At 42.3% G+C, this 15,081-nt stretch overlaps 1 protein-coding gene across 4 annotated transcripts in view; it reads left to right on the top strand.

The window, feature by feature from the left end:
• The first annotated feature begins 1,482 nt into the window (after positions 1-1,482).
• Positions 1,483-15,081, top strand: part of PIK3CB (phosphatidylinositol-4,5-bisphosphate 3-kinase catalytic subunit beta) — a 102,125-nt gene continuing 88,526 nt past the window's right edge. For 3 of the 4 annotated variants that reach the window (XM_067465954.1, XM_067465955.1, XM_067465953.1), the window contains exon 1: positions 1,483-1,724. The gene's annotated coding sequence lies outside the window, so the exon portion shown is untranslated. Of the gene's footprint in view, positions 1,725-2,183; positions 2,204-15,081 lie in introns of those variants that run through there. The other variant, XM_060767924.2, reaches the window with a different exon arrangement.

Raw genomic sequence — 15,081 nt, 5'->3', positions numbered from 1 at the left:
TTCCTGGAGGATGGACTGGTTGGATCTCCTCGCAGTCCAAGGCACTCTCAGAACTTTCCTCCAACACCACAGCTCAAAAGCATCGATCTTCCTTCGCTCAGCCTTCCCTAAGGTCCAGCTCTCACATCCGTAGGTTACTACAGGGAATACCTTGGCTTTGACTAGGCGGATCTTTGTTGCCAGTGTGATGTCTCTACTCTTTACTTTTATCGAGATTCGACATTGCTCTCCTCCCAAGAAGTAAGCGTCTTCTGATTTCCTGGCCACAGTCTGCATCTGCAGTAATCTTTGCACCTAGAAATACAAATACAAAGAAATACACGGCCTCCACATTTTCTACCTCTATTTTCCAGTTGTCAATCATTCTTGTTGCCATAATCTTGGTTTTTTTTATGTTTAGCTGCAACCCGGCTTTTGCGCTTTCTTCTTTCACCTTGATTAGAAGGCTCCTCAGCTCCTCCTCGCTTTCGGCCATCAGAGTGGTGTCATCTGCATATCTGAGGTTGTTAATGTTTCTTCCAGCAATTTTTACCCCAGCTTTGCATTCATCCAGCCCCGCACATCGCATGATGTGTTCTGCATACAAGTTAAAAAGGTTGGGTGGGAGTATGCAGCCCTGCCGTACGCCTTTCCCAATCTTGAACCAGTCTGTTGTTCCGTGGTCAGTTACACTTACAGCTCTTAAAATTTGTTTCATATTGAGGTCAATAGATATGAAACACTGCAGAGAAGAGGACTGCCCTTCCAAATGCAGCATCCTTCTTGGAGGAAGCATCCAACTTGTGGTGAGATACAAAGGTAAGTGGGGAAGTCCACATTGCAGCATGGCAAACAGCATTTGAGTTTCTGCATCTGAGCAGACAGCTTCGGATTAGGTTAAGGGTTAGGGGTTACGGTTCAGGGTTAGGGTTAGGGTGAGGTTTAGGGTTTGGGTTAGCATAAGAGTTAGAGTAAGGTTTAGGGTTTGAGTAAGGGGTTAGGCTAAGGCTTACTATACGGTTCAGGGTTCGGTACGGGTTAGGGTTTCACCATTAAAGAACTCTTGCATTCATTCTATATTATCTGTCTCTGGCCTGGCTTACATTAGCTAAGTCTCTCTTACGCAAACAGCGCTTCCCAAGGAGCGATGCGGCATCTCCGTAACGCTTGGAGCTTCCGGACCCAGCTATCATACCGTTACTCTGAATTGGCTACTTCTTTTCCCGCCGGCAGCAAGGCCAGAAAAATCTCTGTCAAGGGGGGGGGGTGGGGGGTGGGGGCTTGCGACGGGAATCCCCTCCCGGAGGAAAGAAAGCAAAAGTCTCCTTGGAGGGAGCTTCCCACTCTCCCTCCTCTCCTCCTCCTCCCCCCGCCCCTCCCTTTCGCTTCATAATTGTCCCTCCAGTCACGCGCTCCCGCGGGATTGGCTGGAGGAGCGAGGGGGTGGGATTGGAGGGAAGGAAGAGGGCGGGAAAAGCGGTTGCCTAGGAACCCCTTCCTCCTCCTCCTCCTCCTCCTCAATCTCTCTGCTCTGCGCCTTGGGAAGGGAAAGCCCTCTTCCTGAGCCGGGCGGACGCGCTCCCAGCCTGGAGCCACCTGGAAGGGAGGCGGCAGGTAACTAAACCAGTGCGCGGCTGTTGTTGACGCGGGAAGAGCTGCTGGCTGCGTCCCTTGCAGCGAGGAAGAGGAGGAGGAAGAGGGAGAAACCACCGTGACAGCGGGAATCACCGCCTCCTGGACAGCAGGTGAGCGCTTCAAAGCCTGAGCTGGGTTATCTGTGGAGGTGAGGAGGAGAACAAGCCTGTTGCCTGGGGGTCTCTCTTTCTTTCTCTCTCTCGCTGCCAAGTGCTTCTCATGGGAACCCGGCTGTGGGAAAGGTGCCGCCGTGGGACTGCTCCTTCCCTCCTCCTTCCCTCCCTCCCTGGCTGGCTTTTGCCTGGCGGCGCCTGCGCAGACGGGGCGTGGGTCTGCCTCCGCCGAGCCTTCCTCTTTCCAGACTTTTATTTTGCACAGCCAGCCACCGGGAGCGTGTTTACTTGCAGGCGGGATCTCTTCCTCTCTCTCTCTCAGAGTCTTCTGAAGCTAGAGAAAGAGATCTGTTGCTTCCCGGCTTCTTCTCCCTGAGAGACCCCTTCCCACTGAGGGGAGCGACCATGGCAGGCGCCCCGGGAGGGAGTTGTGCTCGCCGTCCTGTTTGTTTTGTCTGCCTTTGATCGCGGCGGAGGTCGGGAGAGGACCCTTTCTTTCTCCAAAGGCGCGCGCGTTGCAACACTGCCCTTACTCAACAGGGCGCCCCGGGCAGACGTCTCCTGCCTGCCTGCCTTGCCTGCCTTGCCTGGCCTGCCTTTGGGTGGTCATGTGAAGTTGAGTCACCCCGCGGCTCTGTGTCGGTGGGACGAGAGGGGTTGGCTTCCTCTGGGGAAAGGAGGCGCCTTCCAGCCTTCTCTTTAAAAGCCCTTCCACACAGCCCTATATCCCAGAATATCAAGGCAGACAATCCCACAGTATCTGCTTAAGACTGGGTTGTCTGAGTCCACACTCAGATGTTTTTGCCGGTTGTTAGACAGTCTGGTTGCTTGGGTTCCGATTAAGTGAGAATTTACTATATCCGCAAACTTTTTAAACAGAGGGCCAGGTCACAGTCCCTCAAACTGTTGGAAGGCTGGATTATAATTTGAAAAAAATACAAATGAATTCCTATGCACAGTGCACATACCTTATTTGTAGTGCAAAAAACACTTTAAAACAATACAATAATTAAAATGAAGAACAATTTTAACAAATATAAACTTATTAGTATTTCAATGGGAAGTGTGGGCCTGATTTGGCAGATGAGATAGGATTATTGTTGTTGTGTGCTTTCAAGTCGTTTCAGACTTAGGTTGACCCTGAGCAAGAGCCGGTAAATGACCATGGAGGGCCGTATCTGGCCCCCAGACCTTAGTTTGAGGAACCCTGGTATACACACATAAGACCAAAACTATAAAGTGGGCACATCTAAAGTCCCAGCTACACAGCAATACAAAACCCCAGGGCAGTTCTACACACCCAGAATATCAAGACAGATAATCCACAATATTTTTTTTCACCTGGGTTATCTGAGGGCCCTTCCACACAGCTCTATATCCCAGAAAATCAAAACAGAAAATCTCACAATATCTTCTTTGAACTGGGTTATCTGAGGCCACACTCAGATAATGTGGGATTTTCTGCCTTGATATTCTGGGATATAGGGCTGTATGGAAGGGCCCTGAGTCCATACTGACATATATTCCAGTTCAAAGCAGATAATGTGTGCTTTTATTCAAATGTGTGGAAGGTATCCCAGGGCTGTTCCATACAGCCCTATATCCCAGAATATGAAGGCAGAAAATCTCACAATATCTGCTTTGAACTGGGTTATCTGAGGCCACACTCAGATAATGTGGGATTTTCTGCCTTGATATTCTGGGATATTGGGCTGTGTGGAAGGGACCTAAGGCAGTGTTTCTCAACTTAAGAGTTGCGAGAGGGGTTTCAGAGAGATTGCCAAAGAGCATCAGAAAATGCATATTTCTGATGGTCTTATGGCAGAGAAAGCTGAAGATCTCTCTGCCAGTCCTTCTCTCCCTTGTTTGGTCTTGGTGAACTACAACTCCCAGAATTCAAAAACAGCCCCCAACCTCACCAGTATTCAGTGTTGGCCATGTAAGTAATGTGCCAACTTTGATGCAGATCCATTGTGGGCTCTTTGATTGTAGGTTAACTATGAATCCCAGCAACTACAACTCTCAAATGCCTAGGTCTTATTTTCCACCAGTGTTCACATTTGGGCATATTGAGTATTGGTGCCAAGTTTGGTCCAGATTCATCATTGTTTGAGTCAACAGTGCTCTCTGGATGTAGGTGAACTACAACTCAAAAACTGAAGGTCAATGTCCCACCAAACCCTTCAAGTGTTTCTGTTGGTCATGGGAGTTCTATGTGCCAAGGTTAATTCAATTTTATCATTGGCGGAGTGCTCTTTGATTGTTGTTTACTTACTTAGGCGATCCCTCATAGTCCAAAGATGATAGTTCTCCAAGTGTAGTGTCCCGGCGGTGGCTTCATAGATGACTGTGGAGCCCTATTCTTGATCTGCATCTTCTCCCACAGTGAGGGCATTGGTTACCAGGTGGAAGGTGGTCCCGGTCGGGGATGGCTTGACATGCCTTCCTCTTGGCACGTTCTTTCGCCCTCCATTCGTGCCTCTTCAAATTTATAATGCAGTAAATCTCTTAAGTTTGTCTTTATTTGTTTTCCATTACTGTATTTCAATATCAATATCAAATCAATACAGTTTATGGTATGGTACTATATGGGGTATATTATTAGGTCTGTTTAAATAATATCTCTCAGGGTCCTTCCACGCAGCCATATAACCCAGAATATCAAGGCAGAAAATACCATAATATCTGCTTTGAACTGGTTTATCTGAGTCTACACTACCATATATTCCAGTTCAAAGCAGAACATGTGGGATTTTATTCAGCTGTGAGGAGGGACCTCAAGCAACCAGAAACTACATTTAGCCAGCAGCATCTACTGGCCTCAATGGATGCTGGTTAATTGAGAGTCTACTGTGTGTGTGTGTGTGTGTAAACGCACACAAATATGCACATATGCAGTAGACACTTTGTTTGGTTCCAGGATCTCCATGGATGCTGAAGTCCCATCATAGACAGTACAATGGTAGTAAAATAGTGTCCCTTATATAAAATGACAGAAAACAAGGTTACCTCATGGGATTAAAAAATATTTTTCAAGCTATGGATGATTGACTCTGTGGATACAAAATTTGTGGATACAGATGTCCAATTCTGCATGTGTCTGTTTGTCTCTCTTCCCTTTTTACACTTCTAGAATACCCCCGAACAGCCCTGCTTCAGTTCTTTCCAGTTGTTTTCCTTCAGTTGACCCAGGAATTGGTACTAGCAGCTTCCTGTCTTTCTAACACATTGAAAATCATTCTTAAGATGTTGCCTAACAATTGCCAGAAACCTCATTAGTCCTGAAAAAGGAATAGGGTAAAAACTCCTCGATCACGCTGTGTTGACTTTGCTGTTGACTGACACTTAAGAACATTCCTCACCTTGAAACTGTATTTCTCAGACAAGTCAATTTCAGATTCTTAAATTAGGAAGGAGAAATTGCTGCTGTTGCTGTGTGTCTTTAAGTCATTTCTGACTTGTGACAATCCTCAGGAGAGGAAAATTATACAGGCCATTTTGAGTTCATTGCTTTTGAAATATTGCCAAGAGCTACAGGTTGTCAATTTCTGATAGATTGGAAAGCAAATAGTAAATACAGATAGGCAATAGGACCTACCTGGGTTCTAGTAAAGAGTATTCTGCAAAGAAATTTTAGATTTTCACTGGCTGATCATGTGTTTTGGCTAATAAGAGACAATTTGTTGTCAAAGACTTTCATGTCCATCGGAATGACTGGATTGCTGTGAGTTTTCCAGGCTGTATGGTCATGTTCCAGAAGCATTCTTTCCTAACGTTTCGCCCACATCCATGACAGGTATCCTTAGATGTTGTGAGGTATATTGGAAACCAAGCAAGGGAGCTTTATATATCTGTGGAAGGTCCAGGGTGGTAGAAAGAACTCTTGTCTGTTGGAGGCAAATGTGAATGTTGCAATTAAAGAAAATTAATCACCTTGATCAGCATTTCAAAGGATTGCAGTTTCAAGGCCTTCCTGCTTGGGGGAATCCTTTGTTGGGAGGTGTTAGCTAGACCTGATTGTTTCATGTCTGGAATTTCCCTGTCTTCAGAGTACTGTTCTTTATTTATTGTACTAATTTTACCAGTATAAGATACTGGTAGCCAGATTTTATTCATTTTCGTGGTTTCCTCCTTTCCGTTGAAATTGTCCACATGTTTGTGGATTTTAGTGACTTCTCTGTGTAGTCAGACATGGTGGTTGTTAGATTGGTCCAGCATTTCTGTGTTTTCAGATATATGCTGTGTCCAGGTTGGTTCATCAGGTGCTCTGCTATGGCTGACTTCTCTGGTTGAATTAGTCTGCAGTGCCTTCCATGTTCCTTGATTTGTGTTTGGGAAATGCTGTTGTATTTAGTGGTCCCTATGTAGACTTGTCCAAAGCTATATGGTATACGGTAGACACCTGCAGATGTGAGAGGATCCCTTTTGTCCTTTGCTGAACATAGCATTTGTTGGATTTTCTTAGTGGGTCCATAGATAGTTCGTAGGTTGTGTTTCTTCATCAGCTTCCCTATGTGGTCAGTGGTTCCATTGATGTATGGTAAGAATTGGTAAGGAGAAAAAGATTTCTCTCTTCAATAGGAGCTGTGCTGGTATAATTCTTGCCACAAACACTAGCTGTAATTGAGAGGGTTTTTTTTTTTTTTTTTTTGCTGTGACTTGGAAAATGGTTAGAACTGAAATATGTGCTAAGGAATGAGCAGCAGGTGATTTTTTTCTGACTGTAATACCTGCATACATATTTTTCCTTGGAAATTCACCAGTTATCTCAAGAGTCTGGGGTACTAGGATAAAATAATGGTTAGTAGTTAAACATCACAAAGGTTTGTGTAAATCCAGAATACTTCACAAGAGTAGCCATGTTAGTCTGTTGCAATAAAAATAGCAATGAAACTGGTGTGTGATTCCTTTGTTAGTCCTCAAACTTGTTCTGCTCTAACCTTTTGTGGATAGAACCAACTTTATTAAGCTCAGTGGATATAAGCTTATATCAGTGCAAGTTGAATGTGACAGAGAGACAGAAAAAGAAGTGGAGGATGGATACCACGAGAGACAGTGTATGACTCTCTGGAAATTTTATGAATACAGAGAGAAGAATGTGCATACAGGCAGAGAGGCACAGCAAGGAAAGAGGTGTGTCCCATTACTATGCAGAGACAGTTGAAGACGAAACTCACGATACAAACAGATAAAGGTTAAGAAGTACAGCTAGGTATGCATGCAATCGCTGTTTCTTTATCATGTTTCGTTGCTGTAGAAGGGCTAGAGATATTTTGTGGCTTGTGACTTTTGAGCTGAATTCACTGAGATATTTTGATACACTTTTGGCTGTTTTGACTTGGGAACAACTCTATTTGATGTGTGTTAGTGAACCTCTATCTAACCTATGGTCATGTCAGTCTGACAAAAATGGTGGTACAGGATGAATATCCCTTATCCGAAATGCTTGGGACCAGAAGTGTTTTGGATTTCAGATTTGTTTGAATTTTGGAATGTATTTGCATATATGTAAATAATGAGATATCTTGGAGATGGGACCCTAGTCTAAACATGGAATTCATTTGTTTCATTCATTCATTCATTCATTCATTCATTCATGTGTGTGTATATATACTTTATACACATAACCTGAAGATAATTTTATACAAATTTAAAATCATTGTGTGCGTGAAAGGAAACTTGTGTACATTGTACCACCAGAAAGCAAAACTCTCTCTGTTAGCCATCAGTGTGGACAACACTCTATTTTGGAGTATTTTGGATTTCAAAATTTTGGATAAGAATGCTCAACCTGTATTTAATAATGGTCCAGAATGTTAGTGGATTCATAGTTCATAGGAATTCATTTTCAGGAGACATAACTGTGAGCTATGGGCCAGCACTTATGAGAAAGTGGGGGGGGGGGGTCTATGAAAATGATCAGGTTCACCAGAGAAGAAACAATCCAAAATAAACATTTATCAGTTGCTAACCAAATAAACAACCCTAAATATGTAGTTGGCTTCACTAGAGTATACATTATATCATGGATACTTGTTTGCACAAGATATTTGTATTCCTCTTCTCAGTTGTGTGAGAGGATAAGAAGGAGGCATGGGAGTTTGAAGCTTCACAAGGGTTGCTTTCTGCCATGATTTAGTTTTCCATGTCACTTTTCCCACAAGAAGTGGCAGAACCCAAGAGAGAGGTAGAGAACTCGTTGAAAACTGATTGTCTGCCTCTCCTTGAAGTATAGTAGCTTTTCTGGAGAACTGATACGAGATAATAAGTATTTTGCCTTTCAGAAAAGTATATACAGTATGACACCTGAATTTTCAGAACCAGTAGTCATGATTCAATTACCTGCATCTGACAAAATATGTCCTTTCAAAGAATTTTCTAGGTCCCCCAGGTGATTCTATGGTGGTTCATGGTCTTGTTACATCCTTAATGTGCTCTACATGGGGTTGCCTTTGAAGACTGTTCGGAAGCTTCAAGTGGTCCGATGGGCGGCAGTTAGATTCCTCACTGGAGTAGTGACAGGGAGCACCCCCCCTCCCCCCCCCCCCCCCCCCCCCGTTGCACCAGCTCCACTGGTTGCCAGTCAGCTACCAAGAACAATTCAAAGTGCTGGCTTTAGCCTATAAATCAAGAGCCATTCCATTGTCATTGCATATATTCCATATCCATTTATTGCACTGCAGTTATTATCTAAAGGCTTGGTCTCATTAGACACATTTTTACTTTCTTTCTGAAGTCCAGGAGGAAAGGGACTGATCTAATCTCACTGGGGAGGGAGTTCCACAGCCAAAGGGCCACCACTGAGAAGGCCCTGTCTCTTATCCCCACTAACCACACCTGTGAAGGAGGTGGGACCAAGACGGGAAGATCTTAATCTCTGAGATGGTTCATAGAGGGAGAGAGGTTCAGACAGTAAACTGGGCTGGAACTGTTTAGGGCAGTGGTTCTCAATCTGTGGGTCCCCCCAGTGTTTTGGTCTACAACTCCCAGAAATCCCAACCAGTTTACCCCTGGTTTCCTATTTCCATAGTAAGTTCAGGAACATACTCTCCACTGAGACAGGGATCACATGTAAATTGTTTGCATCTCTCTCTCTCTCTCTATTTAAATATTTATAAATTCATAAGTTATAAACATTAGCTTTCCGTATCCTCGCTGTCGAAAGAATTCAGGGCTAAGTGATTCTGCCTTTAGAATTCCTCTCAATGCATTGGGAAGCAACAGATTGTCAAAGAATATTAATAATTCTTCAGATAGTGGTGTAATAACCAGTTCAGTGGCATTACTTATAGGCAGGTCACAATAAATTAGAGCACTTTAATGCTCTTAAAATCCAGTATAGGCTATTTAAATCAAACTCTTAAATCTGTAAGCTCCTGAGAACCATGGCATTGTGCACTTGGTGGAGTTGTTTTTAAGGGACACTCCTGAAAATCCAGATGCCTGTTGGCATCAAAACTGTCTTAAGGAAAGGAGAATACGTTGAAATAAATTAAACTGCAAGTACTATAAACTTTATTTGTGTTTAGTAAATTAGAAATGGTGGTTATTCAAACTGAATATCCTTTCTCTGAAATGCTTGGGACAAGGAATGTTTTGGATTTTGAAATACCTGTCTTTGCATTTACGTACATAATGAAATATCTTAGAGATGGGATCCAAGTCTATACATGAAATTCATTTATGTATCATACACACCTTATACATATAGCCTGAAGGTAGTTTTATACAATATTGTAATAAATGTGTATGAAACTATGTTTGTGTACATTGAATCATCAGAAAGCAAAGGCGCCACTATCTCAGCTGTCTGTGTGGACAGTTTTGGAGTATTTTAGAATTCTGATATAAGGAATAATCAGCCTGTATTTTGTTTAAATGTTATTCTTCTTTATATGATTTTTATACAGAGAGGATGGCTATATAGTATCATCCCTGTACCTGTAGTTTCATTTATCCATGTCCTAAAAATATGCTATCTCTTTGCATTTTCTAAGTCCTCCAACATAGCTCTATGATATTCTTCAGTGGGTGATATTTCAGTGAGGTTTGCCACAGTTAATCATATCTATGTGAAATCCAGGAAGGTATTCCCCTTCCTGGTGTCATGCTTCCTTGTGTGTAGTGTATGTTACAGGGTGAAGGGGAGGTCTGCTTTTATTTTGCACAGTAGGGTTGAGAATCATGGATTCTCTAGGTATTGTTTGACAGAAATGCCATTGTTCTCCATTGTTTATGCTGGCTAGGGCTCCTGGGAATTGCAGTCTAATAACATGTAGAGGGCCAGGCGATTCTTGCCCTTGCTATAGACCAGGCATGGGCAAGCTTGGGCCCTCCAGGAGTTTTGGACTTCTACATTTCCTTACAGCCTCAGTCCCCTTCCTTTCCTCCCACAGCCACTTAAGCGGAAGGGACCTCTGGCTGTTAGAAAATGTGGAAGTTGAAGTCCAAAACACCTGGAGGGCCCAAGTTTGCCTCTGTCTTCTATAGACACTGAGATTGTATGGTAAGTTTCCTGACTGCAGTTTTTGAAATATGGCTTGTAATGTAACCATCCACCGCTCTGGTGTTATAGGCGATTTTTCAGAGAAAGGAACTGGAACAACCACCTCTGAGCACTCCTTTTCTAAGAAAGCCCATTAAATTAATGGGGTTGTCATAAGTTGGCAGGTGCTTTGAAGTGCCTTCGGCTTTCTCAGAGCATGTACCTTTCTCAGAGTCTATCTTTATTCCACTGTACTAACTGAAGTCTAAAGCAAAGTATTTTGAGATGGCTTGTGCTATTCTGTTTATTCTATTATTTGTGAAAGGTCAGAGCTGCCTTCTGGGATGGAACAGTCTTATTGTTGTGCTCTGAATTGTACTAGTACAATATCAGTGTTTAGTGGCTGCACTAAATTCAGCTGGAGGCATGGTAAAGTAGAGTATACTGCTTGCAAGTAGTTGAATGCTCCTTTTAAAAAACAAAGGTAAATGGCCAAAAGCATACTGCATAGTAATGGCTCAACTTTAATCTTTTTTGTGGATTCTTTTCCAGCACAAGTAAACATTTGTTAGTACAGGTGTGCATATAATTGTTGCATAGCCTGTACAGAACAATGCAACTTTGTGGACAGCAGGATGCATTCAGAGCAGCCAACCTGTTAGTTCCTGGTTCTATTCTTCTAGATTGCTATGGAACAAAGCTAGGCAGAGATGGTAGGAAGGGCAAAATACAGGTGTCTTTTCCATATGGATGTTTTGAACTGTAATACACAGCTGTTCTAGTGATACAGTGAGAAATACTGAGGGTTGTACCTCAGTAGCAAATTGAAGGCTTCTGTTTTAGAGTTTCCAATGTGAAGAGCATTATAGAATGATAGAGAAAGTAATAGCCTGGATTTTACAAGAAAAAAATCCTAAATTCCCTTAAAGTATCAGATCTGATTTTGGAAACTAAGAAGGATCGGATCACCAAGAAAAAAACAAATATTGCAGTCTGTATTTCAGAGGAAAGCAATGACAAACCATGTTTGAATGTATTCCTTGACTAAGAAAATTCCATGGAATTCAGTAGTAATCATAAGTCAATGGACAAGTTGAAAGTGTGCGCGCACACATATGTTTTTGGAAAATGGCATTCATAACCTTTTGGAAGAACACCTTTTGGAGATTATAACTTTTTAGAGAAGCATTACCTTTTAGTGCCCAAAAATATAAATGCTCTCTCATAAAAACAATTTGTTTTATATCATGTACTCAAGAGGCAAAAATAAATTAGACTTTGATAAAAATGACATATTTCATTTACTCACAACCTTCATGTGTTTAGCATACACAGGTACAAAAGTTTTCAGTCCAGTTTCATGTATGTTTGAGATATTTCTCTGTGCCATTTGGCCAGGGTATCTCTCTTATGACAAAAGAGCTAACAACAGGTCACATAGGCAAAAGGAGAGAGAGAGAAAAAAAAGAGCATGTGGTCTGCAGCCCCATAGAGTAAAGGAAGCAGTATACCAGAACATACATACAGGAAACAGTAAGCAATATGATCATAGATAAACATTACTAGAGAAGGCTTGAAGAAGGTTGCCATTGCTAACATGCATATAATGCAAGCACATAGAAAAACATCCACAGTGAATATATACCATTCTACAACCCACTTAAATCTTGGTGTAGGAACTTCTGGAATCCCACTGAAATTGTGAGCTGCTAATTGAAGGTAGATCAGTATAGAGAAAACAGAGGGTTTTTTTTGTTTTTTTTAGTCAGACGAGGTTTTACATTGCTGTTTAAGCTATGGGGAATTTAAACATGAATTTGTGTGTACATGATAGGCTTGCTACATTATACCTATTAGGCTGAAATGGACTGGAGTTCAAGCAATATGGTTTAATTATATTTTAGATTGATCTATAAGACTTGTCCAGATTGTAACTGCATAGAGTTAATTTGGAAGTATAATAATTCTGAACATTTTATAGCACATTCCAAGTGCTTTATTGCACAGATCCTTAAAGGCTGCGTCTGAATACATTGTTGCTGTGTGCTTTCAAGTCTTTGGATTTTATTGACAAAGTTTCTTTAGATGGGTTTTAGAATCTAGATTCAAACCCTGATTTCTAGAACCCTATACCAACACTCAAAGGATGACATCATGCTGGCTCCATATAAGCTTAAATTCCCGAGAATGCCAATGTATGTAGCTCAAATGCTCCCATTTGCCTCCTATTGTGAAAAATAGTAGCCCATGTACTACCAGCCACCTGGTGGTGCAGTGGGTTAAACTGATGAGCTGCTGAACTTGCTGACCAAAAGGTTGGCAGTTCAAATTGGGGAGCTGGGTGAGCTCCTGCTGTTAGCCCAGTTTCTGCCAACTTAGCAGTTTGAAAACATGCAAATGTGACTAGATCAGTAGGTACCCCTTCTGCGGGAAGGTGACACCACTCCATGCAGCCATGCTGGCAACATGACTTTGCAGGTGTTTATGGACAACGCTGGCTCTTCGGCTAAGAAATGGAGATGATCACCATTCACCAGAGTTAGACATGACTAGACTTAATGTCAGGGGAAACCTTTATCTTTACTAAGTAATCAAAAATTAAAAGCTGAATTGAGGCTCCCTAGCTTGTTCCTTTTCCAGTATTTTAGAGTGATAAACCAGAAATAAACTTTGGAAGAAATCAAATGGAAGTGATTAAGCTGCATATACCAACACAGCCCTTTCCAATAAACTAGAAGTCTGGCTAATGTTGCATGAACATAGCCAGGTGCTCACCTAAGTTTCTTTTAATCAATACCATTCTTGTTAATTTAAAACATTATCTCATATTCCAGTCCCAAAGAACAACCTACAGTGTGGGTGACAATTACTTGATCTTACCAATCCCATGTTGTTGTTCATTCGTTCAGTCGTCTCCGACTCTTCGTGACCTCATGGACCAGCCCACGCCAGAGCTCCCTGTCAGCCGTCACCACCCCCAGCTCCTTCAAGGTCAGTCCAGTCACTTCAAGGATGCCATCCATCCATCTTGCCCTTGGTCGGCCCCTCTTCCTTTTACCTTCCACCTTCCCCAGCATGATTGTCTTCTCCAGGCTTTGCTGTCTCCTCAATCCCAATCCCTTTGCTGTCTCCCAATCTCAATCCTCAATCCCTTTGCTGTCTCCCAATCCCATAATTTAGATAAAAAATAAAATTTTGCAAGTCACATTGTTGGGCCAGTGGCTGGGCAGATAGAACCTTCCAGTTCCTGATTATTGATCATGTTGCCTATGGCTAGTGGATTTATTATAGTCCAATTATCTGGAAAGTAGCAACTTGCCTATTATTATAACCTGGAAGAAAATAATGACTACAAAACATCATTACTATACCACATAGTTTTAATGGTTTGATATTACATTAACTCTCATAATCCCATTCTGCAGAATCCTTAGATATGTAGTGACAGTGCTTAACATTTCCACTATTCTGAACTACATTGTTCAAGTTGAGCAGAAAACTCTAAATGCTCTGTGAAGATACAAATGTCAGGAATCCATAGAAATCTGTAGGTAGTTAGAATGGCATCAGAAGGCTATTCCTGTTTATGTTCCCAGACTTTGTGTGAATATGGTCCTACAGGTATGGGAATTGTACTTTACTGTGTGGATGCACAGAATACCCTGATAAAATGCTTGCTTGATAATAAATTTGTTATCTAAAGTTATACAGAGTTTCTTTAAGTAAGGAACATTAACCCCTTAGTAAGCCATCTGGATAGTTTTATTAAAGAGGTCTTATGTATATGTAAGTTACTGCTGTTTCTTAGTCTACAGAGTAGAGCCAGTCCTGCTGAGGAAACTATCTGGGCAGGTTCATATGGGAAAAGTCAGATCTTCAGGTTATCTATTCCAAGCTGTTTGCAGACTTGAAGATAGGCACAAGCACCACAATGTGCGTTTAGAAATTGTTTAGGGAACATTGTAATTTGTGACTCTAGCCAATGTGCCCAGGTTGGTACAATGACTGGAGGGAGCTGTAGTAGTTGTAAACCCAGTATTTATTCTTTTGGGGTGGGGGAGGCAGATTATAAGTGATAAATGTAATAAAGCTGACATAAGAGGTTAGACTTAAAAGGAGTCAGCCCCATGAAGTCAGCCCCATGAAGATAATACTACAATAGTTATGCTGTATTCTACCAGGGGCTGTTCCAGAGAGTACTTTTAATGCAAGTCCAGTTGGCTTTTAAAAACCCAATTAGGTCAGCATTGAATTTTACACAGGCCCAGAAAGCTCAGACACAAAATACCCCCTCCACAAAAAAAAGCCGTTAAAAGAAAATAATTTAGCTGGCTGCCATTTCCCCTTCTCTGGAGCTCTCCTGGCATGTAGAAATGACATACTTGGAGAAGGGGGCCAGGAGCGATTTTCTCCTAGCGTGTCATTAGTATGTGCCAGGAGAACTCCAGAGAAGGGGGAATGGCAGTTATTTTCTTTTTATAGACTTTTAAGGGGGTTTTGGCAGAGGGTGAGGGCCATCTTGGGATTTTTTGGGGGGGGGTTCCAGGAGCCCCCCAAAAAACAAGACAGCTGTGTGGATGGGCACTGGAAGTCACGCATGCCATCCCCAGGCCCAATCCATACAGTATCTGCAGCTGCAAAGACCCAGGTCTTCCAGCTGTCAAATTACTTCAGGACTTTGTTCTGAAAAAAAAAGTTTTTTTGTGGGGCATTGTAAAAACACGGGAGAGAGTGCAATTTGGGTGCTGTCTGGATTCACCCCAAGGTTCATTTGACTGTGGTGGAATCCTTTTTCTCTTAAGCTAAGCAAACACACATAGCACCAGCCCTATTTAGCAGAGAAGACCTTGTAAAAATACAACTCCCAGG

Source organism: Anolis sagrei, chromosome 3, assembly GCF_037176765.1.
Source record: "Anolis sagrei isolate rAnoSag1 chromosome 3, rAnoSag1.mat, whole genome shotgun sequence".
Taxonomy (NCBI): domain Eukaryota; kingdom Metazoa; phylum Chordata; class Lepidosauria; order Squamata; family Dactyloidae; genus Anolis; species Anolis sagrei.
The sequence above is the reverse complement of the archived record's forward strand: the minus strand, read 5'-3'. Positions and strand labels throughout refer to the sequence as shown.